The sequence below is a fragment of the Urocampus carinirostris genome, chromosome 9 (assembly GCF_059441175.1).
Source record: "Urocampus carinirostris isolate Australia breed hairy pipefish chromosome 9, RoL_Ucar_1.0, whole genome shotgun sequence".
In the NCBI taxonomy this organism is placed as follows: Eukaryota; Metazoa; Chordata; class Actinopteri; order Syngnathiformes; family Syngnathidae; genus Urocampus; species Urocampus carinirostris.
This window is the reverse complement of record NC_142357.1, coordinates 35521867-35549358: the sequence shown is the minus strand read 5'-3', so window position 1 is coordinate 35549358 and position 27492 is coordinate 35521867. Positions and strand designations below refer to the sequence as shown.

General features: G+C 40.3%; 1 long non-coding RNA gene across 1 annotated transcript in view; it reads right to left on the bottom strand.

Moving 5' to 3' along the window:
- The window catches only part of LOC148360157 (uncharacterized), a 54734-nt gene that overhangs the window by 17022 nt on the left and 10220 nt on the right, over nucleotides 1-27492 (bottom strand). Inside the window, exon 2 of the long non-coding RNA XR_015851252.1 lies at nucleotides 14215-14330. This is a non-coding gene — a long non-coding RNA (uncharacterized LOC148360157). The remainder of the gene's footprint in view (nucleotides 1-14214; nucleotides 14331-27492) is intronic.

Below are 27492 nucleotides of genomic sequence, written 5' to 3'. Positions count from 1 at the left end.
AACTATATGCTATGATGCTGAATGAGCTAAGAAGTTACACGTAAGCAGTTAAAACCATTAGACACAAGTCTCACAAGCCTGAAAAAAACATGATTGAGGTCAAGCTTCGTGTGGTGTCCAGGAAAATTCCACAAACAGAGACTAAACTACACAATTGATTGGTCAAATCCAATTCCCTAGAGTAGCAATTGAAGTCGACAGCACATTTGAACAACATTGCCGCTAACTCGCCCTGAGATAACCTTTGGCAAAGTGTAGGAAGTCACCATATATGCACGTATTGACATTCTCAACCCGCTGCCGGGCTTGGATGAGAAGTAATACCTGAAGGAGCTCACCTATTTATATTCATAGATGTTCCCGTACAGGAACGATGCAGTGCGGTGAACCTCTTTGACATCAGCCAGCGAAGGGGATTGACGGAGAACGGCGGATGGATAAAGTGATGGTAAAGCGCTGGCCCAAGTTTGTGCACACAATGAGCGTAATCCCCGGGTGAATCTCACCTAGAGATGCTTCATTTAATTCGCCCACCTGAGGTCACCTTGGCTTCCTCGGCGGGTTAGTGAAAAAAGCTAGTTTTTTACGAGGAGAGTCGTGAGGTGGACGATGGGTAAAACCCCGGGCACACCTAGCAAAGTCATCGTGCAACGCTACTTGCTTATGATATTTTGCAAATGTGTTTCATACTGATAGGTTGGTCGTTTTGGTTGTAATATTTCTCACTTGTTTTTATATTCCTAAATTTAAAAACAATCTTTCACACACACACACACACACACATGAAGTAACGTTTCAATAATCAGTCTAATTGCATCTCTTGTACGTTTATCAATCTTATATTCTTTTATTTTGAAGTCGTGCTCATGTGTGGGCTTTTACACTGACGAATAATAAACCACGCCCTCTAGGGGGGCGGTCTTTTTTTTCTCTTGCAACGAACATGGAGGCTGTAAGTACTTTTGCTCCTGCTATCACATTTTAGATTTTAACAATATATGTATTTTATCTGTGTAAATACAGCTACCAAATAGTCTTAATAATGACCAACTTTAACACATACTTTTGGTGCCAAATTCGTAACATGCATGGGGGAAACAGGGGTAAACAAAGAACTGCTTTTTTCTACAACGCATGCACTCTAAACCACAATACAGTACAGATGGTCCTTCTTAGGAACAGACGATAGTTCATTAGTTGCTTCAGTGCTATATTTTGTATGGAATGTATGTTTAAGGTTTATGTAAGTATGTTTAAGGCTTGTATAAGCAACCTGTATTGTTTTGAACCAAAAACTAATATGCTCTATAAACTTTAATTTACTTTTGGAAGATGAGCTTCAAGAGTTAGGCGCGTTCCTCCTCCGTGGTAGAAAGTGGCTGAAAAATAGCGATCCAACTGTTTTCTCCACCACATCAAGCTTTCTTATTCCACTTTTATTTCAAAAGAAACGGCTCACCTCTTTACACAGATTATAATTCACGCCTTTGTTACTTCCCGTCTCGATGACTGTAATGCACTACTCTCCAGTCTCCCGAAGTACAAGATCAAGAGCCTTGAGCTGGTACAAAATGCTGCAGCGAGGCTTTTAACTAAGACAAGAAAGTTTGATCACATTACCACGATTTTAGCTAACCTGCATTGGCTCCCTGTTAGCTTAAGATGTGATTTTAAGGTTCTGCTGGTATTACACAAAATCATGCATGGACTTCCTCCGTCCTATCTTTCAGATTTAATTTCCCCCTATGTTCCCGTCCGGAACCTTCGCTCTGAAAACACTGAACTAAATACAAAACACTGCGGTATAATAATGAAAAGAAAAATCATGTGTTTTTCTTCTCAAGTAAATAAATATATGTGTATACATTTCTATGCAGGACAAATATGAGCAAAATTCAAATGTCTTTTAATCATTGCAATTTACATACAAAACATCTGCATGAAATAAGATACACATTGAAATTAACTCATTTTTTAACCGAAACATTCCCCTCAAATTCTAATATGTATTAGCCCCATCTCAACGATTTTTCAAAATCCTCATGTAGAGGTTTTGAGTTTTTCCTTGCCCTCATGTAAGTTTTAGATCAGGGGATGGTGTAATAGTCTGTAGTCTCTAATGGTCCATGTGATCCTTTGAGACTCCTTGTGATTAAGGGTGTCACAAATAAACTTGGCATTAAATAATAAAGAGAAATACAATCTTAGCCCACTGGCAAATAACTTATTTTTTGTATTGATCATTTTTGTCTTCAACTTTTTCTCACAAAATAAGTTAAACTATACCAACAATAAGAAAACTTGCCTTATCTAGTATTGAGTAATTGTTCTTATTTTTAATTTGTTTTCTTCTAATGGGGGTAGAAAATGTTTTTTAAAATGAGCAAAATGATCTAGCTTGATAGATGAGACATTTATGCTTATTTAAATAAATAAAATGGTCTGCATTTCAAGTCAGTGAAGACTTCCCAGAGCGCTTTATAATGTGCTTCTAACTAACCGATAGCAGCGCAACCTGCTATTGGGGGCATTAGGGATTCAGTGTCTTGCCCAAGGACACGTTGATATATAACATGGAGGAGCCGGGAATCAAACCTGTGACCTCTTGATCCCAAGACGAGCGCTCTACCTCCTGATCTAAAGGATTGTGTTCATCAATTTATAGGGGAAATAAGAATAAAGATAATTCCCCTGACATTTTCTCGAACGGGGCAGGATTTGGACAGTATGAACACCAGTATATTGGAATTTCAGTAATACAGCATACAGTGGAACCTCGGTTCTCGACCATAATCTCTTCCAGAACCCTGTTCGAAAACCGATTTGTTCTATCACCGAAATCGTTTTTCCCATTAAAAGTAATGTAAAATCGTTTTAATCCGTTCCAACACCCTGAATGTTTACCATGAACGTAAACATGAAGCTAACCCAGGCTAATCGTACGTTCGCGTTAGCGTAATCTTCCGTACGAAAGATTACGCTAACATGAACGTGTGAAAATAAAAAAAAAAGGCTTATGAATGGGATTTCTTACCTTTGTGGTGGACGGTGGGGAGAGAAAAATCATCAAAAGTTTTTGAACCTCTTCCAAAACTTGCGGCAGTTGCTTGCTTATAGCGCTAACTTCCTTAGCCGCATCACTCGATTTCTCAGCTTCCTTATTCTTTACTATCGTACTGATAGTAGATTTAGCCATGCTGTATTCACAAGCAAGATCGGAAATTCGTAAACTCTTTCATATTTAGCTATTATGTCTTTCTTAAAGGCAATAGTTGTACGAACAACTTGTCTTTTTTTACCTGTCCTGCTTGCACTAACCTTCTTCGGAGGCATAATTAGGGGCTAAAACACTCGTACACCGCTCAGCATCGCACCCCAGTGTACCGGCGTTCGAACTCCGATTTTTTGACCGAACAGCGAAGCAAGAATTTCTCGAAATTTTTGGTCGAACGCCGATTTGTCCGAGCTGAGAGGCGTTCGAAAACCGAGGTTCCACTGTATTATCTACGACCTGTTTATTTCCAAGGAAAGTAACATCTGTGCTATATACGCACAAGTGGAAAATTTCAAGCGCGGCTTTGGAATGCCGCTGACGTTGCACTCATTTATAACCGGCTCTTAAAAAGCGCGATTTATGTTCAGCTTTTATTATGGGAGTCAGCGGCTGAGAATGCATTACGGCGGGGGCAACTTGCCAAATTGTCTATTAGTGCATTTTCTCCGATACGTATACGTTGCCCTCTCCTTAGCCCGTGCATATGAAATAATCACTAAATATTATATAATCTGGTATCGGTCCTGCTGTTTGACGTCGTCGAGCCGTGCCGGTTTGGCCCGAGGCTTTCAATATGGCGGGAGAAGTGAGTGGCTTTCTTTGAATGCTTTATTTTTGCAAGGTGGCACGGCGGATGAGTTGTTAGCGCGTTGGCAGCACAGATCTGAGGGCATGGGATCGAATCCTCCTGTGTGGAGTTTGCATGTTCTCTCCGTGCCTGCGTGGGTTTCCGCCCAACATTCCAAAAATATGCATGTCAGGTTTTTTGGCTGGTTCAGATTGTGCCATGCCTGTCAACCTCCACAGCTCCATGCCCTTACGAACGGTCGTATTTTCCCTTACAAAAAATACAAAATAATCTTACTCCATTTTTTTTTTCAAGATGTTTATTTATGTAGTTTAACATGTTAAATTGTACATGTGTTTTGTTATATCATATATATTGTTAATTAACATTTTGTTGTGAGATCCTGAGTCGCTCGACATGAATGAGGTTGATTATTAAAAAAAAATAAAAAATAAAGTAGCTTGGAGGTTCACTGTAGAAGGAAAAAAATGCATGCAAATATAATTAAGTAGAATAATACATTTTCGTATTCAGATTATTAATTCATGTTCTGCATTAAATTATTGTTGGTAATATAGTAATTAAAGAGATAACCAAAAACCTGTCTTTTTTCATTTTGTCCTTTTATACTTCCTTTTTTTTAACTTCTTTATACAACATAATAATTCGTAATGTAATGCATCAAAGAAAATGAGCCGCTTGAGAGCCGGCTCTCTAATGAGTTGAGCTGAAAAAGCCGGTTCTCTAAAAAGAGACGGACTTCCTTTCACTACACAACTCGAACTCGTTTGACTTGATTGATTTGCCGTTTCGTGATAGTCGGTGTATACCGGATGGCACCCATATAATTGACCCTGTGACCCTACTGAGGATAAGAGGTGCAGATAATGGATGGCTTTTTTTGAAAAAAAAAAAAAAAAAAAAAAAAAAAAAACTATCGCTTACATTTTGTGTTTGTTTAGTGATACCGCAATACTCAAACGACTATATTTGACCAATTCCGAATTCAACCCCAAAACTTGAGTCATTTAGATTTGGTAGTCGAACGAAAAACAGGAGCTGGAACACAACCCCAAAAATCGGTGTTCCACCACGACTTCGAGTAACCTTTGAGTATTCCGACAAAATATCGTAACTGGAGCTGGAATCGAAAAAATAGAGTTTAAACCAAAAGTAGTTTTTTTATTACAAAAAAAAAATCAGAACTCAAACACAGCTCAATAAAGCCGAACAAATCTGATCAACCCCAACATTTGAATAATTTTTGGCTCCCGAATTGAAACAAAAAAATCAGAACTCGAACACAGCTAATTATTACTATGTTTACTGCTCACCTTGCACAATGTGGACCTTTTTTTCTCTTTTTTTTTTCTGCACTATGATGACTATGTTTGCACCAATGCATATGTTGACTATTTTTTTTGCACTATGATGACTTTTGCACCAAATGCAAAATTGCACAACCCTTACGATACCAACTGTATTACGATACCAACTGTATGTAACATCCTACATGCCGACATTTCTTGTGTAAATATTGTGTAAATTATAACTATAACCTTATCCTCCTTGTTTTATAACCTTATCTTCTCTGTTGCTTTATCTTCTTAGCTCTTTACCTCACTGTGAAGGTGTGAAACTAGAGTGTCATGCCCAATTTCGTTGTCACAATATTTTGGAACAATGACAATAAAGGTATATTCTATTCTATTCTATTATAGAGGAACAAATCGTTGTTCGACCCATAAATGAGAGTAAGTATTTGAGAAAAAAAATCTGAACTCTCCTGTCCTCTTGGGCGTGACCAGTATAGGACAATGACGTTTTATAGGACAATGCCACACAAACTAATGCCAGCTGCGGGTAGTCAAAATGAAAGAAGAAACGCATTGGCAAAGTGTCACCACTAGAGAGCAGTGCTGGCGTCATTTTAAAGCAGACTGCATAAGAAACATAGCAACAAGTTCAAGCATTTACAAGCACTTCACCTAAAATTAAAATGAAATGAAATGAAATAATCTGCATTTATATAGCGCTTTTCAAGTCAATGACTTCCCAAAGCGCTTTACAATGTGCTCCACATTTCCCAATATTGGGGGTATTAGGGGTTCAGTGTCTTACCCAAGGACACTTCAACATGTAACACGGACGAGCCGGGATTCGAACTGGGATCCCTTGATCCCAAGACGAGCGCTCTACCTCCTCAGCTACTGCCGCCCCTAAAACACTTTTCAATCCTCAAAAACACAATTTTAAAATCCAAGAATTTTCAAGCCTCCGAACAAACCCCGTGCTCACAGTGCTACGAGAAAAGTTGATGAGATGCGCATTTATTACCTTTATCACAGCGTTTATAATCCCAGTTTACATTGTATCCCCTACTCGCCGTAGCATAGATCACCTCGAGACAGAACCCCATAGCTCATCTTTCCCGTCGCTAACCACAATGCCGAATTCCTGGAGTAAGATTAATGCCTTAAACGGAGGGCCTCGGATAACTTGATAAATAGACCCCGTCTCATAACTGACTTTTCACAATAGAAACATATTAACATAACTCGATAGTGTGTTAATCAATTCCGTCTGCTCTTCAAGAAAAAAAACACAAAACCAGAAACAACTGTAGCGCTTTATCTCACTACAGTGATTTACACATATAATAGCCGTAACCACGACAAGTTTGCTCAATAAGAGATAGCGTTGCCTAGCAACTGCCGACTGCCCTAACCGTACCTGCTTCTGGAGGCAGGCAACATCTTGTAGTTTCTTTTTTTCCTGTCTTCTAATTGGCCAGGTGGGTAAACATTGATCCCTCGCCGCCCTCCTCGTCCCACTTTGAGTCGGGTTTGGCGGATGACACCGGTACTATGCTTACCTGCCCACGAGGGAGAAATGAAGGCTGTAGTCGATGGGTCTTTCGCCTATGAACCGTCTCTTTGGGGTGAACGACGAGCGCAGACTCCCCATCAAAAAGGAGCCGGCTCCCTTTGAAACTATCTTTTTATCTTTTTTTTTTTTTTTTGGGGCGGCAGTAGCTCAGGAGGTAGAGCGATCGTTTTAGGATTAAGGGATCCCAGTTCGAATCCCGGCTTGTCCGTGTTACATGTCGAAGTGTCCTTGGGTAAGACATTGAACCCCCAATTACCCCCAATAAGCAGGTTAGCGCCTTACATGGCTGCACACATCACGGCCGCTATTGGGAAATGTGAAGCACAATGTAAAGCGCTTTGGGAAGTCATTGACTTGAAAAGCGCTATAGAAATGCAGATCATTTCATTTCATTTCATTTCAGTCTTTTTATGTTTTTTTCTGTCCATCTTTTTCTCTATATTTCTCATCTCATCAGCTACACCGCTTATCCTCAGTAGGGTCGCAGGGGTGCTGGAGCCCATCCCAGCAATCATCTGGCAGTGGGCAGGGGACACCCTGAACTGGTTGCCAGCCAATCCCAGGGCACACGGGGACAGACAACTCACTCGCTCATTCACACCTAGGGACAATTTGGACCAGCCAATTTACCTGAAATGCATGTTTTTGGAATGTGGGAGGAAACCGGAGTGCCCGGAGGAAACCCACGCGAGCACGGGGAGAACATACAAACTCCGCACAGGAAGTCTGGAGCTGGATTTGAACCCACGACAGGTTCCCATGACATGAACTGTGCCGCACAAGCGCTAACCACTGCGCCGCCGTGCTGCTCCTTCTATATATGTTATGTTATATATTTCTCTCTTTCCCTTTATCACCTGTCTTTCTCTCTTTATCTCCATCCATCATTATCTGCAACAGCTTATCCTCAGTAGGGTCGCGGGGGTGCTGGAGCCCATCCCAGCTATCTTCAGGCAGTGGGCAAGGGGCACCCTGAAGCAGTTGCCAGCCAATCGCAGGGCATGAAGGGACAGACAACTCGCTCGCTCATTCACATCTAAGGACAATTTAGACTGGTCAATTAACCTGACACGCATGTTTTTGGAATGTGGGAGGAAACTGGAGTGGCCAGAGAAAACCCACGCAAGCACGGGGAGAACATGCAAACTCCACAAAGGAAGTTCAATCTCATGACCTCAAAACTTTGCCGCACACGTGTTAACCACCGCGCCGACATGCTGCCCCTCTCTTTATCTATAATTGTATATTTCTATAATTCTAGCTCTCTTATCTTTTTTCTTTTGACCTCTATTTTCCATTCCCTATTTCTTAATCATTTTCTTTATTTAATGTATTCATTTATTCAATATTTGTGTTGTGACACGCCCACAACATCCAGAGTCTTAATGGACTCCGAGCATGTCTGATCAACCTCCAGGGCCTTGCCACAGAGGAGCTTTTTGACCACCTCAGTGACTTCAACCCCAGAGATACGAAAGCCCACCTCAGAGTCCTCAAGGTCTGCCTCCTCAGAGGAGGACGTGATGGTGGGATTGAGGAGGAATCGAAGTATTCTGCCTACTGCTTCAAAACGTGCCGGGTCGAGGTCAGCAGTGACCCAGCTCCACGATACACATTGTGATAGAACTCTGCTTCCCCGCTCTCAGACGCCGGAGAGCAGACCAGAATGTTCTCAAAGCCATTCCAAAGTCACCTTCCATGGTCACACCAAACTCCCATGCAGAGAGTGCATTCGGCGAGGCCAGCCGATACCTGCCAGCTGCTACCAGAGTCCCCCGTAAGACTGCTAAGCCAAGGCCCAGCCACCAGGCTCTTTTTAGTGAGCCAAACTGAAAGAGCCTGTTCTTAGAAAATAGCCTAAATTCCCATCAGTAAAAGACTGCCCATGCGACATCAAATTAAGGATTCTTCCTGCAGGATCAAATATGAATGTATTCATGTTAGTTGATATTACTAGGTCATACAGCCTTGGTCTATAAATACCAAATTCTTGGCTGGGGGAATTTGTTACATAAATTAAACGGTATATTCCCCGCCTTCCAACTATGATCTGCCAATTACATCCAGAGATTGTGTTCGACATTCTAGTCTATTAATTAGTCTTTTGTATACGGCGGATTGTTTACATCACCATACACGGTGCTACACTGACGGATTGTCTCAGGGGTTGCTAATCAAACTTGCGCGCGAGCTAGCAAACCTTCGGGTGCATCCACCCACTTTCTGTGGGCTCGTTGGAAAATAGAAAGTGTAGTGTATTGTGATGCACAGGGTTGGGTAGGGTTACTTTAACTGGATTACTTTCAATCACTTTTGGATGACTCCAATACCAACTATGCTAATAAAAGACAAAAGAAACTAAATATGAATGAAATTATGACTCACAACACGTGGTAAGCTTTCTCTCCTGGCTTTGATCTCTTTGATCTCTGGCAAAACTAACATAAAATGTGACAGGAACAAAATGAAAATAAATCCAAACAGCTTGCCAACATCATTTTTGCCATTCTATGTATTCCGTTACTCCCCAAGCGTGCACAAAATTTAGTCATTCTAGTCATAATTAGTTTATTTTGTCTTTTATTAGCATATTTGGTATTGGAGTAATCCAAAAGTAATCAAAAGTAATCCAGTTAAAGTAACCCTACCCCACCGATGCATAGCAAAAGATGCTCGGATGCCCTCTGGAAATAAATCAAGACACGATGGCTGGAGATGAAAGAAAACTTGGTTGACTAAGCCCAAGTGGGTTGGAAGGAGACTTTATTTCTATTGAAAATGAGGAGTGAATAAAATCAACGACGGTTGTAAAGTTGGCCGTTTTGGATATGTGCATTTCTCGGAATTCAATGCAATGAAAATAACTTGATTTTATATTCCTAAATATAAAAACAATCTTTCTCACACACACACACACATAGAGTAACGTTTCAATCATCAGTCTAATTGCATCTTTTATACATTTATCAATCTTATTTTCTTTTATTGTGAAGTCGTGCTCATGTGTGTGTGTTCCTTTTCCTGTTTTCTACTGACGAATAATAAACCACGCCTACGGAGTGGTAGTTCCTGTTCGCCGAGAGACACAGCCGGGTGAGCATGGCGCTGCAGCTACCCCGAAGTAGATTTATAACTTAATATCTGTTTTTACTTGGGTAATACAGCCACCAAAGATGTTTTTATAATGTTTAACTTTAACACGGTCCACACTCTAGATAATTTGTTCTTATTCAAATTGTTATTTGGGGTTCTCAATTCCATTATCATCCCATATAACAATTTCCCCATTTTTAACTTTATCCATAAAGCTAGGTAGTTAGTTAGCTTTCGCAACTGAGTATCACCCAAACAATTATTTGATGATGTTCCTCGGCTAATTTTCAGAAAAAAATGCTAAACCTCAGAATCTTAAGCTAGTAATTTTGACATTTAGCGAGTGGGACTACATTTATATTCATTTTTAGAAAAATTCTTATCATAAAATTTGTTATTTGGAATTCTTTATTCTATAGAACAATATCCCGATTTATAATTTGATCAGTAAAGCTAGCTTTCGCAATTGAATACCAACAATCATTTGGCCCGATCCAGACTTGAGAAAATTGTATAACACGTGAAATGAAATGATCTGCATTTATATAGCGCTTTTCAAGTCAATGACTTCCCAAAGCACTTTACAATGTGCTCCACATTTCCCAATAGCCGCCTTGCAGCCATGTAAGGCGCTCACCTGCTTATTGGGGGTATTAGGGGTTCAGTGTCTTACCCAAGGACACTTCGACATGTAACACGGAGGAGCCGGGATTCGAACTGGGATCCCTTGATCCCAAGACGAGCGCTCTACCTCCTGAGCTAAGTAAATTAAGCATTTACTGATTGGCTGATTAGCTGGATAAGTATGACGTTTCCGATACGTCTTTTGGCTACCTGAAAAAGGTGCGTCACCTCACAATTTAGCGCTCCTCACCCCCTTGCCTAATTGGACACAATTACGTGGAGAGGAAGCTACAAATAGGAGGGCAAAACAGAACACTTAATTATCTCTCTTCTGGAGCTGTTTACGGGCCTGAAAGACGAGCGCTAAAACGCGGTGCTAATTAGCCGCTTCCTTAAATAGCCTCATTTGGATTACCTTTTATCGACAGCAACTTTTCAGCCAAATAAAGTTAACGGGTCGATTACAGTCATGCATCTTTGATACGCTGATTTAGGGACTTCCACCTTGAAGGGATTGAGGATTAAGTTGAAGATGATATATACCTTTTCAAATCTTTTCAAAATAAATCGTTTTTTTTAAAGTTTGAATCATTTGGAAGCAATTAAGAACTTACCCAATATGCAGTCTGCAGTATTTGCTTCTTCTAATGTTCAATTTTATTCAAACTGATGGTTTGGCAACGGCTTAAATATTTTATTCAGTAAAAATATTTTACTGGATAAAATATAGGGGTGGCAGTAGCTCAGGAGGTAGAGCGCTCATCTTGGGATCAAAGGATCCCAGTTCGAATCCCGGCTCGTCCGTGTTACATGTCGAAGTATCCTTGGGTAAGACACTGAACCCCTAATAGAATAGAATAGAATAGAATATGCCTTTATTGTCATTGTTACAACATGGGATATGCTGTGACAACGAAATTGGACGACTCCAGTCCCACATTTACAGTGAGGATAAGGAAACAAAGAAACAAAGGAACAAAGTACTAACTGACTTTGTTGTCCTCGGCGGGGGGGGGGGGGGGGGGGGGGGGGGTTGTTGTGAGGGTCAAACAGAGTTCCCGAATGTTTGATCTTACATTACACAGTCCAGCGTTTTTCCAAATTGCTCAGTCCACAATTAGTAGATTTGGGAGTCCACAATTGAAAGGATTTGGGAGTACAGTCAATAAACATGCCCGATTAAAGTCGCCGTCGACGATAAAGCTCCGTTGGGGTAGTGCAAGCTGATGTTTAGCAGCGGGCAGGAGATATAGCGCTATGCTAACGTTAGCATCTGGTGAAACTGTTAGCGGTGGAAAGTATACAGCAAACACAAAGACCACAGTTAACTCTCCCGGTACATAGCTAGAAACTCCATATCGAGTGAGCATTGTGTATCAATGGTTCCGCTATTATTGTAGCGCGTAGTCTCCAACCCCTGTTTTTACCGGAGTCTTCGTCTCGTTCGAGCCGGTGATGTAATGCGGCGTCGGGAAAGCCGAGACAGTGCCCCTGATAAAAGACACAACTGTTGGTAGGGCCTTAAAGGGCATGGTAGGCAGGTTAGCGCCTTACATGGCTGCAAGGCCGCTATTGGGAAATGTGGAGCACATTGTAAAGCGCTTTGGGAAGTCATTGACTTGAAAAGCGCTGTATAAAAAAAAAAAAAAAAAAAAAAAAAAGCAAATAAAAATAATGACATTCGACCATAAAATTCACTTTTGCCACTGTATTGTACGTTGCAGGGATGTGACAGAAAGTAATTTAGAACCAGAAGACCCTTTTAGAATAAGTAAGTAATAAAACGTATGTAAATACATTTTAAGATTTCGTAATGTATATCTTTCATCGTTATGTTAAAATAAAGTAATTGATTCCCAAAACTAGTGCAGGGTCGTTGTAATTTTTTATTGATGTTTACTATGTTTGTGTAGTGTGACTTAATGCTAAATCTATTCCATCCTGGTCATCCTGAAAAGGGGATTACCACTTGTGAGGCTCCTTCTCAAGGTTTTTTTCCTCACGCTGAGTTTTTGAGTTTGTCCTTGCCCGCATGTTGGTTTAAGATCAGGGGATGGTGTCATTGTAATCCTGTGCAGTCCTTTGATACATTTTTGTGATGAAGGGCTATACAAATAAATGCGACTTGACTTGACTTTTAGTAAAATGATTTTAGTTGTTGTTTACCGTTTCTATTGATAATAACCTAGTAATGACAGTATTATTTTGTAAAAGTTGCTCTCAGCTTGAAAAAGGTTGCTCTAAACCACAGGTGTCAAACAGGCGGCCCGCGGGCCAGATCAGGCCCACTAAGGGATTGAATCCGGCCCGCGAGACAACACTCAGAGAAGCACAAGAGAAAAATAAGCTGCAGTTTGAAATATGTCAACTTGATGTTGCCAAAGCCAGGTGCCTCGAACAAAGACACTGTACATGTATTCCTCTCTCTCTCTCTCTCTCTCTCTCTCACTCTCTCTTCCTTTGTTGCTCTTAGTCTCTTTCTCTCTCTCTCTGTCTTTTTAACTTCTTTTACCCGAACTTCCTTTTTTCCTTCTCTCTCTTTCTCTCTTCCTACCCTCCGCGCTTTCTTTTCTCTTTTCTCTCCTTCTGTCTTTCTATTTCTCTTTGGATGTCTTTCTTCCTCTGACTTTCTTTTCCCCCTCTCTCATGACTTTTTATCTTTTGTTTCTCACGCTCTCTCCCTCTCTCTCTTTTTCTTTCTTTGTCCCGCCCTCTCTCCTTTTCCCTCCCTCTCTCTCTTATTTCTTTATCTCTCTTTCTTTCTCTTAATCTACTCGTCCGGCCCCCGACAGAATGTTTGCTCTATCGTGTGGCCCCCGAGTTCAAATGAGTTTGACACCCCTGCTCTAAACTGAATAAAGAGACATAAAGTCATTGCAGGAGGTCGTTTTGCCAATAGCATATTGGCAGCTCTGATGCAGAGACAGAGACCAATAACAGACCAGCATTTTATAAAGTTGGACTGTAAAGTTGGCTGTTTTTGGTTGTGTATTTCTCAGACTTCCATGCTATGAAATTAACCTGTTTTTATTTTTCTAATATAAAAACAATCATCACACACACACACATAGTCACGTTTCAAAGATCAGTCTAAATCCATTATTTGTAAATACGTTTTTCAATCTTATTTCCTTTTATTGTGAAGTCGCACTCATGTGTGACGTCAATAAACCACGCCTACTGACCGGATGTTTTCAGTTCGCCCGGAGCAGTCGACCAAGATGGCTGTGCGGGGCGGGCTGAGAAATCCACGATGTAGATTTAAAACCTCAATACGTGTTTTTATCTGAATAATTCTGCCAGAGAGTTTACATCTTGAATATCTCTCACATAGACGTCAACAGATACCTTTACATATGCACCAAGACTGCAAAGTTTGAAGTTTTTGAGCATACAATTTGTTGTTCATGTCATATAGTGGGGAAGATGCCGTAAAGAGGGGCTCAAAAACCTCTTTCCAAACTGTTAGGTGAAAACTTTGTAAGGCGGGGTCACTGGATCGCAGTCGTTAACTGCATTTGGACAGTGGTGGTTACTCAAAATATCCGCCTGGTTTTTATGCAATTGAGCATAACCACTCTAACAAATGCATCGATCAGTCTACAGACATTTCTATATAATTTCCTGGTTTTACTTTTGCATTGCACACCATATGACATTTACATCAAATTAATTTTCCTTCTAATGTCAACCATGCCCTTTAAGGCCCTAGCAACAGTTGTGTCTTTTATCAGGGGCACTGTGGACTGTGATAGCGGTGTGTTACCGGAAGGGACAACGAGGACTCGGTTGACCATCAAGGGAAACTGGGAGCAGGTAAATTCATTTGCTGCAGAGCTGATGATAAGGTTGGTCATTTGTAACCAGGCTGCATAGTGGTCCCTTCGGAGGAAAAGGAGAAAGCGAATAAAAAAAGAGGTAAATGGAGCACAAGAATGGGGAGTACCCCATTGTTCTTGTCTTGAAATATCTTGAAGCATACCCCATAATGAAAGCAAATGAGATACCTTTTGTTAATAATATCAATTCGGAGTTTTTATTACTAGGGATGCATAGTATTTATGAGGCTAATACCAACAAAATATGACGCTGCGGTTGTCGGTCAATATAAAAAAAGACCCAATAATTATTCACTAAACACTATGTAATGATATTTAACAAATTGGTTTCCTCCATACCTCTTTGTAAGGTGCGTGGCACTAGACCTCAGCCATAATCAGTCACATTGGCTCAAGATTCCAATCTGGTTCTAAGCATTTATAAAGCTAAATGGAATATATTTAGATTTTATATAAAAGTATAAGCACAAATTGGTCGCATCTCCTCTCTACCTCTCTGTGATATGCACAAGGCATCTGAGAACTTTGTTATAATCAGTCGCATGGCTCAGGATTCTAAACTGATTCTAGGCATTTATGTTCCTCAGAGTATACTATGCTCTTCTATGGAATTAGTAGCACATTTTGGTTGTGGCTCCCCTCTACCTCTTTGTAATGTGCTCGATCCATAATCCATAATCAGTCATATGGCTCAGGATTCTAATCCAGTTCTAAACATCCTTATTAGAAGATCTTTTTGTAAAAAAGTAGTAGAACAACTTGGTCGTGTCTCCTCTTTACCTCTTCTCAATCTAGCCAAGGCAATCAAAACCTCAGCCATAATCAGTTGTATTGCAGGATTTGAAGCATTTATATACAAGCTATGGAAACCCGAACAATAAGACTTTGCAAAATTTGGAAGCTTATTTCCATATGTTCTTGTGTGAGGGAGTTTCAAAATCCAGTCTGGGATCCGACATGAAGGTTGGTGTTAACCAATGTTCCCTGTAATTTTCCACAGGTCTGAGCGTTCTCACAAAGTCGGTGAGCAGCGCTTGACACAACAATGAGCAACCATAATCCCAAGTGTGGCAAGATAATTAATGATCAAACATGTCCAAAACTTGACATCAAGTTACATTTTGCCGAGTTTTCGGCAATGCAAAATTATTTTTCTCTTTTGAATGAATTGACTCATGTATTATTGCAAAGGTTGTACGGCCTACAAACGTCGTTTGTTCTTACAATTCTTTCACAAAATATCCATTTCTTTTTATTTCCTGATATATTTTGTTGCATAATATTAACATTTTTGGGGCTTTTTTTAGTCAGTTGTAAGATACAGAACTGTACTTAATCACATTTTTTAGTGGTAGTACAATGTTGGCAACAAGATTTACTTGATATAATTGGAAATTGTTTGAATGCAACACAAACGTTTTCTTCTTTTTTACATGTTTTTTTCCTTTTTTTTTTAAATTCCTTTTTAAAAAATCTCATTGTGTTTTTTTTTTTTCCCGAGCTGTTACTTTTTTTTTTTGTTCTCCATTTACTTTTTTTCCTACATTTCTTTCTTTTCTTTCTTTCTGTCTTTTTTCTAAATTTTTCCTTCTTTTTTCTCTTCCTATTGTTTCTTTTTTTTCTCAGCTTTTCACTACTTTTTCATTTTGGTATTTCTTTCTTTTTTGTTCTATTCCCCCCTTCTTTTAAGTCATTCTGTGCATAATGTTACATAATATTTTGTCATGTTGGGATTTAAGAAGCAAAAACAACCCGAAGAGCCGTTTAGGACCCAAAAGAGCCGGTTCCTTTTAGTGAGCCGAGCCGAAGAAGCCGGTTCCCCGACAAACTCTACTAACTTTACTCAACTTCGTTCTCCTTCGACTCGACTTCAAAATACCGCATTTAGTACACAACGTCAGGGGAACCGGTGTATTTTTACCTTCATACACTGTTACTTTGACTTGAGTCGCTTCTTAATTTTTAATTTGAGCCCTCATTTTTGTGCACTGGCTAGATTTTCTTGTGCGCTGAGAATGTGCGAGCAGTGCGCAATTGCGCACGCACGCAGCTTAGAGGGAACACTGGTGTTAACCCCTGCATGCAACGAAAAAAGACCAAACGAGCTGGATATAACAAGAAAGGGTGGACAGAGCGAATAGCTGGGGTAAGCAGATAACTATCATCTACGCTACAAAAAAGGTTACCAAATAATTGCAAGAGTAAACTTAGGAACCCTGAATCGCGGAACTATGAGACGCTCTGTGGAAGGCCAGTGACACTGAAAGCTTTATTTACATGGAACAGCTAACAATAACTATAGCGGGTAGCTGAGAGCTATAGCCTGCAGCTAAGTGTCTAAAATGATTGGCTAGATATAGTCATAGTATACCGTATTTTCCGCACTATAAGGCGCACCGGGTTATAGGGCGCACCCCCAAAAAATAGTTTTTGGTCCTATATTTTCCATACATGAGGCGCACCGGATTATAAGGCGCTACAATGTGAACGTCGACAAAACAGTCATATAGTTCAGTCAAACTTATTACCCCCTTAACATTCCGAAAGCTTGCAAAAAAGCAAATACGTGTCTCAGACATGTACGGAAACAGTGTCTGTACGATGTCACCAATCACTCAAATGCATCGTTCCAAATATCATTCGGAAGGTTAAAGTCTTGGGATTCAAGAAATGCCAAACATTTCTTAGTTTCCATTTTATTTTTTGCAGGCAACTGTGTGGACAGCAAAGTAAGAATTTTATTGTGCAGGGAAACGGGGTTCTTTACTGTGCATATGACAATAAACACTTTGAATTGAATTTAGGTTAAAAATAGACTCATCACAGAAACATCAAGATCGTTCTAAAACAAGATACCGGGAAAATATAAAGCCGCATAGCTCACCTAAGTTCTCTTGCAGCCATCACGTTCATTAATGAAACGTAACCATGGTCTTCTTACAACCGTGAGTGTAGTAAAACCAGGAGAGTAAAATATTTACAAATACAGAATAGTAAAACATGTTTTCTCTTTGCCGTAGTGCAACCCAACGTGTGATTCACATTCATCTTTTTCGGCCAATTGCAGCCTTTGTTTCGCCCCTTTAGCCTATGCGAGCCTGTAAATGATAAAAATGATCCGCCCCCTTTACCTCCGAATAACTTTAGCCAATAGTGACTGATTCAAATGATCATTGACACATTGATTAGGAAATGAAACTCCGGTATATAAATCCCAGCATACACCGCGGACTACTTCGCCTTCGGGGGGAAATCTAGTCAGCGGCTGCTTGCCTTAGTTGCAAGACTTTGCGACTTAATATTGATCCATGTATAAGGCGCACTGTATTATAAGGCGCATGGTCAGCTATTGAAAGAAATAAAGGCTTTTAGGTGCGCCTTATAGTGCGGAAAATACGGTGTGTGTTTTTGCTTATTGTTTTATTTAAATAAAATTAGGATTTTTACACAATTAAGGATTACTATGTAGTACATACTGGAGCTCATTCTATGATCAGAAACATATAGATTACCAAGGAATAATAAACATATTATCAAATGCTCTTGTTTTATTTAAGACAAATGGTAACCTTCCTATACAGGGTGCAAATACACAAAGATATTATTCCTTTACTGCGATGTTATTTTACAAGTTACTCTCCAATTTCCATTCCAAATAGCTACCGCCTACCTCAACAGCATTCACATCATACCTTGACCTTTTACAGTAGCTCATAAGAACAAAGTCTAGTTACCGTTTACAATATCGCCTGCAGAAGATTATAAATTACAGCCTTGTATCATAAACATCCGTTGGCAGTCAGCGTTTATAATTGCACGATTGCAACGATGGTCTCGGTGAATGGAAGCAGAAAATGTTTCTGCCTCTTAGGGCTAAGAATGATTTATTTCCTTGGAAAATACCAGGGCAGTGACAACTTGTCAATTAAAGTCAGAATCATCGCGGCTGACACCTGACACTTCTAATTTCGGTCACCGTTATGCGGGGGCACCTATTCACATTCAATGAAAATCATTCAGGTAACCTGGAACTATCAATTTTGGAATACGGTGGTTCTTTGGTCCTCGAAGGACTCTATACTCGGTGTTGGACCAAATAAATCTGAGAAATTTCGCTGAGGTGGTCAGGCGAAAAATCATAGCTAAGAGAGAGATCAATTCCAAAGGCCATGGCCAATATTGATTGCCACCACCGGTGTTGAATCCAGAAAGAACTTAAATTGTTTATGTTAGACAAAGGGATGTAGGATACACAATCTCATGAACACAACTGACATGACACGATCCAAAAAGATTCCAGAAGAAATTAGGAAAAATAAGTGATCCGTCAGTCCAGAAAATGATCTCCATGATCTCCATTTATATAGCGCTTTCTCAAGTCAAGACTTCCCAAAGCGCTTTACAGTGTGCCTCACATTTTCCCAATAACTAACCTGCTTATCAGGGGGTCCAGTGTCTTACCCAAGGACACTTTGACATGTAACACGGAGGAGCTGGGATTCGAACTGCGATCTCTTGATCCCAAGACGAGCGCTCTACCTCCTGAGCCACTGCCAAGGCTCTACGGCTCCATTGAACCACAGTCTGAGCCATTATCCACTTACAAACCTCAGAACAGTAGCAAACCTTCCCAGTCGTTGTTGTTCAACTAAGATCACTCCAAGAGTGCAACAAGAGCTCATCCAGAATGTTACAAAATAATCAAAAAAACACCAGTTAAGGTCAGTGTTCATAACTCCACTACAAGTAAAAGACACTGGCAATAAAATTTCTTACATTAAAGAGTTTACGGGCAAAAACAGCTGCCATGTCATTAATGAACACAAAGAGTCATCTCATATTTGCCAAAAAGATTCTTGATTATCCTCACTTTTAGAGAAAAATTCTATGGACTGATGAGTGAACAATTTTAATTTTGGAGAGCTTGCACGCTTTTGGCCCACATAAAATGAAACACTGTTTTGGTCATAATCCATAATCCCTCGTTAACTATAAGTGAGAGCAGGGGCTGACAGAGTGCTTTCTTTTAAATGTCTGCTACCGAAGGTTTTAGGTCAGGGGATGATGTAAGAATGGTCTGTAGTCCGCACAGCCTTTTAAAACTTCTTGTGTGATTAAGGTCCATACAAATAAACGTGACCCGACTTGAAACATGTCATTATGGCCTGCCGAAAATGAAATGCACTCTTCTGGCTATAATCAGTTATCCTCGGTTGACTATTGATGAGCGCAGGGGCTGAGAGAACAAATTTGCATTATGCTTGGAGGCTCTGTGTCCCATTCATTCGGCCTAAAATGAACGGTACTGTATTGGTCACAATCCATTATCCCTGGTTGACTATTACTGAGATCAGAGGCCGAGAGAACATATCTAGTCAAGTCATTTTTATTTGTATAGCCCTTAATCACAAAGAGTCTCAAAGGGCTTCACAGGTTATTACACAGACTATATTTGTCATGCGTTGCACCAGCTCAGTAGCCTAGATGGTAGTGTGCCCGCTTTGAGACTGGGAGGTCGCTGGTTCGCGACTCGGCCGAGACATACCTAATTGGTATAATGGCGGCGCCCTCTGTTGGCTGCGGCTGCATCAACTCGCTACAACGGGTCAGGTGCATCGACATTTCGTTCTGTGTACATTGTTACAAAAGAATGACAATACAAAGGAAATTATTATTATTATTATTATTAGCTTCTTTTCCGCCAAGATGGCGGCGCGTCTATACGCTGCGGCTTCACGTGTCTCTCCAGTAAATCTTTTTACTTTAAGTGTTCTTTTATCTCTCATCTTGTCTTTGATAGCCTTATCCCCCTTGTTTTATAACCTTATCTTCTCTGTTCCTTTATCTTCTTGGCTCATACCTCACTGTGAATGTGTAAAACTGGAGTGTCATGCCCAATTTCGTTGTCACAATATGTTAACCCATTTTGTAACAATGACAATAAAGGTATATAATATTCTATTCTATTGTATTCTCTCTGCCTGAATTGAAAAGCACATATGAGGCCGCGATCTAATGTCCGTGGTCAACTAGGGCTGCGAGCGGGAGCCGGTAAAGTGCATGTTAAATATAAATTTGGGGGAGGTGAGGTGTAATATGGGCTACCGAGCAGATTTATGCATATCACATTGGGTTCTGGTCCCTATTAACCATCATAAACGAGGGATTACAGTACCTCCTTTGAGATTGTGAATCAACGGTTACACTCTCATTTGCCTCATCATGTGTTACTGCTTGCTGGCAAAGACTGAATGTCACCAAAAACATGGTCATTTCGTGCAAAACAACCCCCCCACCCCAAAAAGAAAAAAAAAAAAAAATCACAACGAGAGCTGCAGTCAGGCCTCGGCCATGAGACGGGAGTGAAAATGAGAGAGTTCATTGTCAAGGGTAAACTGTGTCAAGTGTACCTCCGTTGAATAATGCAGGCTGTGCAGGCATGTTGGAGGAGGGGCAAAACCTGGAGTGGTAGGGGCGGGGGGCATCATTATGTGACATCTGCAGTGCCACCAAGTGCTAGCAAATGATGGCCGCCAGTGGCGGATGATTGGCACTTAATGAGCAAATGTGAGTGACAATGAGCTTTAGCCCGCGGGCAACAACAGCAGAGGTGGCGGTGGGTCATGAATCTAGAAATCGGGAAAAAAAAATAAAAAAATAGTAAATGGTCCCCATCACTGCTATTGATTTCCCTCAGCCTCACTTTCTGTTTTATGTCTGCGATTGGCCGTGACGCATTGAAGCAGGCCAGGAAAGGTAGCTTGAGATAAACGAGGTTTTAGGTCTACCGTAGAGCCTTCAGAATCGAAATGGAGTGACGCCTCTGTATTCGACCATAATGAAATGAAATGAAATGATGATCTGCATTTATATAGCGCTTTTCAAGTCAATGACTTCCCAAAGCGCTTTACAGTGTGCTTCACATTTCCCAATAGCGGCCTTGTATTGCAGCCATGTAAGACGCTAACCTGCTTATTGGGGGTATTAGAGGTTCAGTGTCTTACCCAAGGACACTTCGACATGTAACAGGGACAAGCCAGGATTCAAACTGGGATCCCTTGATCCCAAGACGAGCGCTCTACCTCCTGAGCTACTGCCGCCCCTTGATCCGTTGGGGATCTGTGTTCGACCATTGCATTTGACCGAACGAAGTAATGGTATTTATTTTTGTATGTTACTACGCATTCCAAAAGTTCCAAAACATTAAACAATAATTATTTACATTGAAGAATTTCACTTGTAGAGAAATTTACTTCAAATTATATGAATTTGGTTCACAATGACTTTTTGCACTACTGGCAGTTCTTTATAGCTTGCCACTCCTTGCACATTTGCTCTCTGCACTATTGTACTTACAGCGTTATTGTTACAGTGTTAATGTTACTGTTTACCTGACTTGTTAACCTGAATGCCCATTTTGCACATCTGGTTAGCTACTCCTCTTGCACTATCGGCACTATGGTAAAATACTATACGTAGCCATAATACAATACAACTTTTATTTATATCTGTACATTCAAGGAAACTGTGCGGGTCAGATGTATCGATATTTCGTTCTGTATACACGTGTACTAGAATGACAATAAAGTAGATCTGAATCTGAATCTGAATCTCATTCGTAGGTTACCAATTCAGCCAGCAGATCTTTGAACACCAATACGTCTGAAGGTATAGTATGGAGGTAGTACTGTACGTGTATTTTGAAACTGTCAGTATCAAAAACAAGGTTCTACCAATTTTTAAATCATTAAATTAAAAAGCTGCAGTCAATCATGGACAATTCATCACATCCACTACACAGCATCATATCCAGACCGAAGAGCAGCTTCAGCGACAAACTGCTGTCACTGTCTTGTACTACGGACAGACTGAAGAGATATTTTCTTCCTCATGCCATGAGGCTCTTTAACTCCACCCGGCAGAGTAAAGGCCCACATTAAATAACACCCCCTACATTGCATATTACCCAATTTTATTGCAATATGTATTCTGTGTAGCACTTTCTAGATACTCTATATAACACGCTACAGTGGATATTAGCATGTCACATTGGGTATTTGTATATTGTATTCTTTTTGCTTTATTAATGTATTGTTCTCAGCGCAGGGATGCTGCTGGAAGTGTGAATTTCCCTGCGGGGATGAATAAAGTATCTATCTAAATTATATCAGGAAGAATTTACCCAAAAATGATGCTCAACGAGTGGGCAAGATTATCCAAGATGGCTGCTCATCTCACTCAGCCACACGTTCGACTGATTTGTTCAAATAGTGTCAATTGATTATTGAGGAATCAATTCGATCAGTGCAAAAAAAACGTCCTCAATCGTGAATTAAAATATTTTCCCTGAAGTTTGTCTCTGGAAAGTTACAAGAATGACTCAGAATTAATTAAAATGTACTGAAAGGAGAGTCTGTTAATCGAGATGGCTTCTATCAAGGTAACAACATATGTCTTTTGTACGTTGGATTTTGGGTTAAGGGGATGCCACATGTGCGGTGCCTTCTCAAGGTTTCTTCATTTTCCTCATTTTGAGGTTTTTGAGTTTTTCCTTGCCCTCATGTTGGTCCCAGATCAAGGGATGGAGTAATAATAGTCTGAAAAAATAGTCTGTGTAATAAGCTGTGAAGCCCTTTGAGACTCTTAGTGATTAAGGGCTATACATATAAAAATGACTTGACTTAAGTAGGGTCTTGTCCATTTTTGACATGATTTTGTCCAAACATAGATGTCTACTGTTGGGTTGAGTTTATCCCATCCAAAACAAACCAAATCTAGTCCAAAAATGACTCAAATGTTTTGGCCGAACACCGATTTATTCGAATACCGACAGGCATCACTCTACTGCGCTATAATTTGTTTGCATTAGGCCAAAGGAGGCTTTGAAATAAAGGGGCTTCTAAAAATGGCGGAATTACTTTTGACCCCTCCTCGCATTTTCCTTCCCTATTTCTCATCATTAGCATACCGTCGCGCTAAATCATGCCCACCCACCCGCCGGGTCTTTTTTCTCGCAGTCCCCGCTCATTATGCATTTCATAACAGTGGTACCACTCATCTCGGAAGTCTCCTACCTTACAATTCCCCACCTGGCACTCTCAAAACCACTTCACTGCTCTCTCAGACTTTGCTCGGTTGTAACAGTTTTCGGTATCAGATTACGGGTAAATTACGACGGGGATGTGTTCTTACCAACTGCTTGCAAATTCATTATGATGGCGCTATCTGCTGTCAAGACAATATCTAGTTATTTTACTAAGTGGTACATGTTTGTGTTTGCTGGCTGCCAAAATTGTCAGAGGTGTTGACTGGCTGCTACACAAGATATGAATGAATGAAAAAAAAATTATATATACCGTAAATTCCGGACTATAAACCGCTACTTTTTTCCCAAACGTTAAACCCTGCGGCTTATTCAGTGATGCGGCCAATTTATGTAATTTTTCTAACGGCCGCCAGCGGCGCTCGAGTACAAAAGGTAAGATTTAAACCGGTGGAATATATGCGCCGAGGAAGACCGCAACTTCTTGGCTTGTGCATACAGTAAATTAAATTAGCGATAACATACCCTCATCAGGCAAAATGCAAAAAGAAAGGCACAAGACGCAGCTTTCAAGCTAAAAGCAATCGAGCAGTCCGATAAAGAAGGAGCGTGCGTGTTGCTAGCGTGTTTTGGAACAAGGGAGCGTGGGACAAAGTCTATATGACAAAGTTCCTTTCAGATTCTGAGGAAGACGACTTTGACGGCTTCAGTTCTAAGGAGGAAGATGAGGACGGTTTACAGTGATTTTTACAAGTACGGTATGTTTTTGTTTTTAACAGACCCGTTTACTGTGTTGCTCGCGTTTTGCTCGCGTGTTGCTACCTGTCACAGGCACCGTTTGGGATGAAAGTTATTATTATTAAAGCTTTGAAAACTCTCTGTGTACAGTCTTTCTTTGTAAATATGTGTAACCATGTATAATATGTTTGCAAATGTATATTTTTGTAATGTCTTTATTTCAGACACTTATTCTGATGTTTCCCACGGGCGAATAAAAAAGAAGGGGCGAAAAAAACACGGGCTGACGGGAAGTGGGGACCGTTAAAGGTGTTTGTGGACGCGGCAGACAATAGTGGATATATATTCTTCCCTCCCTTACCTTTGGAAATATACACTTTTTTCCTTGGATTACTTTCAACGGGACCTGAACTCTGCAGGTCTGCATCAAACTTTAAGTATCGGTATTATTTTCCGTCCTTTTTGCCGGCTGTGATTCTTGGACTGTGTACTTTTATGAAGGACATTCAGTTTCAATCGCGGGACTTAGTCGGGTTTGGGTTAATTTTGTGTTTGGGTTACATTTTTTTAATGTGGGCGCAAGCGGCTTATATACAGGTGCGGCTTGTGTAAGTACAAAATCGGTTTTCCTCTTAAAATGTGGTGGGTGCGGATAAAAATGATCCGCCATCTTTACCTCCGAATAACTTTAGCCAATAGTGATCGATTCAACTGATGATTGACACATCTTTTTCGGCCAATTGCAGGCTTTGTTTTGCCCCTTTAGCCTATGCCAGCCTGTAAATGATAAAAAGGATCCGCCCCCTTTACCTCCGAAGAGCTTTAGCCAATAGTTATGGATTCAAATGATGATTGACACATTGGTTAGGAAATGAAACGCCGGTATATAAATCCCAGCATACACCGCGGACTACTTCGCGTTCGGAGGAAAATCTAGTTGGCGGCTGCTTTCATTAGTTGCAAGACTTTGCGACTTAATATTGATCCATATATAAGGCGCACTGTATTATAAGGCGCATGGTCAGCTTTTGAAAGAAAAAAGACTTTTAAGTGCGCCTTATAGTGCGGAAAATACGGTACTTATAATGCACAAATGTATTATTCCAATGTTTTATCTGTGGTCCGGAACGCATTAGCTATGCATTCTTAGAGGTTTCTATCCCCAAATACGGGAATTTAACTTTCCAATCCTCACCTCAGAACGGATTAAGGTCATACCATAGGGGCCTACTGTATGTTTGTTGGACGCTTGCTATGCTCTCAGCAAAAGTTATTCTCTTATTCCAGCTTTTTCATCCCCAAAGGTTGCGCAAGGTGAAGCACAGTGCAAGGTCGTCGAATCAATCCCAGGACAAATCAAATGTGGGCGACCGAAAGCTATTGCATTATGCTCACTTGGCAACACCTAAGCCTTTTGGGAGCCTCCCGTGTGTCTGGAGGTAAGCGGGGCCGAGTATTTTTCTGTGGAGAAATTCAGGTGTTCTATATGGAGTTTTACAGAAACTGGCAACCGTAAGCTACATCGTAATGCTAACAGCAAACATAACTACCGTAAATTCCGGACTATAAGCCGCTACTTTTTTCCCCAAACGATCAACCCTGCGGCTTATTCAGTGATGCGGCCAATTCATATAATTTTTCTAACAGCCGCCAGCGGCGCTCGAGTACAAAAGGTAAGATTTAGACCGGTCGAATATATGCGCCGAGGAAAACTGCAACTTCTTAGCTTGTGCACAAATTAAATTAGCGTAGACATATCCTTATCATGCAAATTGGAAAAAGAAAGGCACATGATGCAGCTTTCAAGCTAAACGCAATCGAGCAGTCCGATAAAGAAGGAAACAGAGCTACTGCACGTAATCTTTACTCTGCGAGCGTGTTGCCAGCGTGTTTTTGAATAAGGGAGCGTGGGACGACGTCTATATGACAAAGTCTCTTTCCCATACTGAAGGAAGACGACGTACCGTGATTTCTACATGTACGAACTCTGCAGGTCTTCATCAAACCTTAAGTACCGGTATCATTTTCCGTTCATTTTGCCGGCTGTGGTTTTTAGACTGTGTACTTTATATTCAGTTACAATCGCGGAACTCAAAGTCGGGTTTGGGTTAATTTTGTGACTGTATTACATGTTTTAATGTGGGCGCATGCGGCTTATATACAGGTGCGGCTTGTGTAAGTACAAAGGCGGGTATCCTCTTAAAATGTGGTGGGTGCGGCTTATAATCAGGTGCGTTCTATAGTCCATAATTTACGGTAGTAAAGTTATTGACGTCTATAGCCGTGAATAGCATTGAGTGTGTTTCACATAAGATGTAATTTGTGATGACACATTATAAACGCTATATCACAAAATAGCATGGTAATATACTAACTAATACCCTAGAAAAAAAACTTTAAATCAACAATTTATATATATATATATATATATATATATATATATAGTCAAAACAGGCACCAGACTCTCGTCAGGAGAGGCGTATTTAAAGACTGTGCCAACAGCAGAAACTGTTAAATGGTTGCTTGAAGTTTTTAGTTCAGCCTGTGTATATTCCTCAAACCCTTAATAACGGTCTTGGACCGATTCTGGACATACTGGACCAACTTTGCTAGCTGTGAGTTTTTCAGATTGTGTTTTTGTGTAACATTTTTTCCCTCCCTGTTTTTTGTTAAGTACCTTTGCTCTCAATAAACCATTGTCACTATGTTTGTTCATCTGTGCTCAAGTCCGTCTCCCCAAAACTGAACACGCAGTACACAATTATTACAACTTGTTAACCCAAAGATAAAATGTTACTTTCCAAAAAACTGCTCCCTTTTGGGTTTCTCAGAATTCCACAGATAAAAAAAGCAAATCGGACTATTTTCGAAGAACCAGTATGTGACTTTAGCTAACAGATATGTGTTCAAAGAAATTACAATTGTTCCTGGACTCTAAATTGGGGATTGAGCAATTGTCCTTCAACAGCAATTTTATTCTTAAACGTTTTCCTGTAATTTAGGGTATTATTGTGTATAAAAAGTAGATAGAAGGTCTTTTTTCTTTGTTTTTGTAGTTTTTACCTAAATTCAGTATTTCTTAAGCGTTACAAGCAACTACAAAATCAGCCTGTTTTTGAACTGTTGGAATAAAAGAAATGACCTAGATTCATATTAAAATCAATGTTAAAAAAGTGCAATGATGCAAGAATAAAATATAAACTAAGCTATATAAATATTAGAGGGTAATAATAGAAGATGGATCAATTTATTCATTCATTCATAATTTGAAGGCATTGAGAAGTAAAATGGCAGTCAAAATAAAAGTCCTTCCAAGGATGGACCCATATTGACAAATTCTGGACATTTTAACACCAGTGATATGTTTTTCAATCCATCCATCCATTATCTGCACCGCTTATCCTCAGTAGGGTTGCGGGGGTGC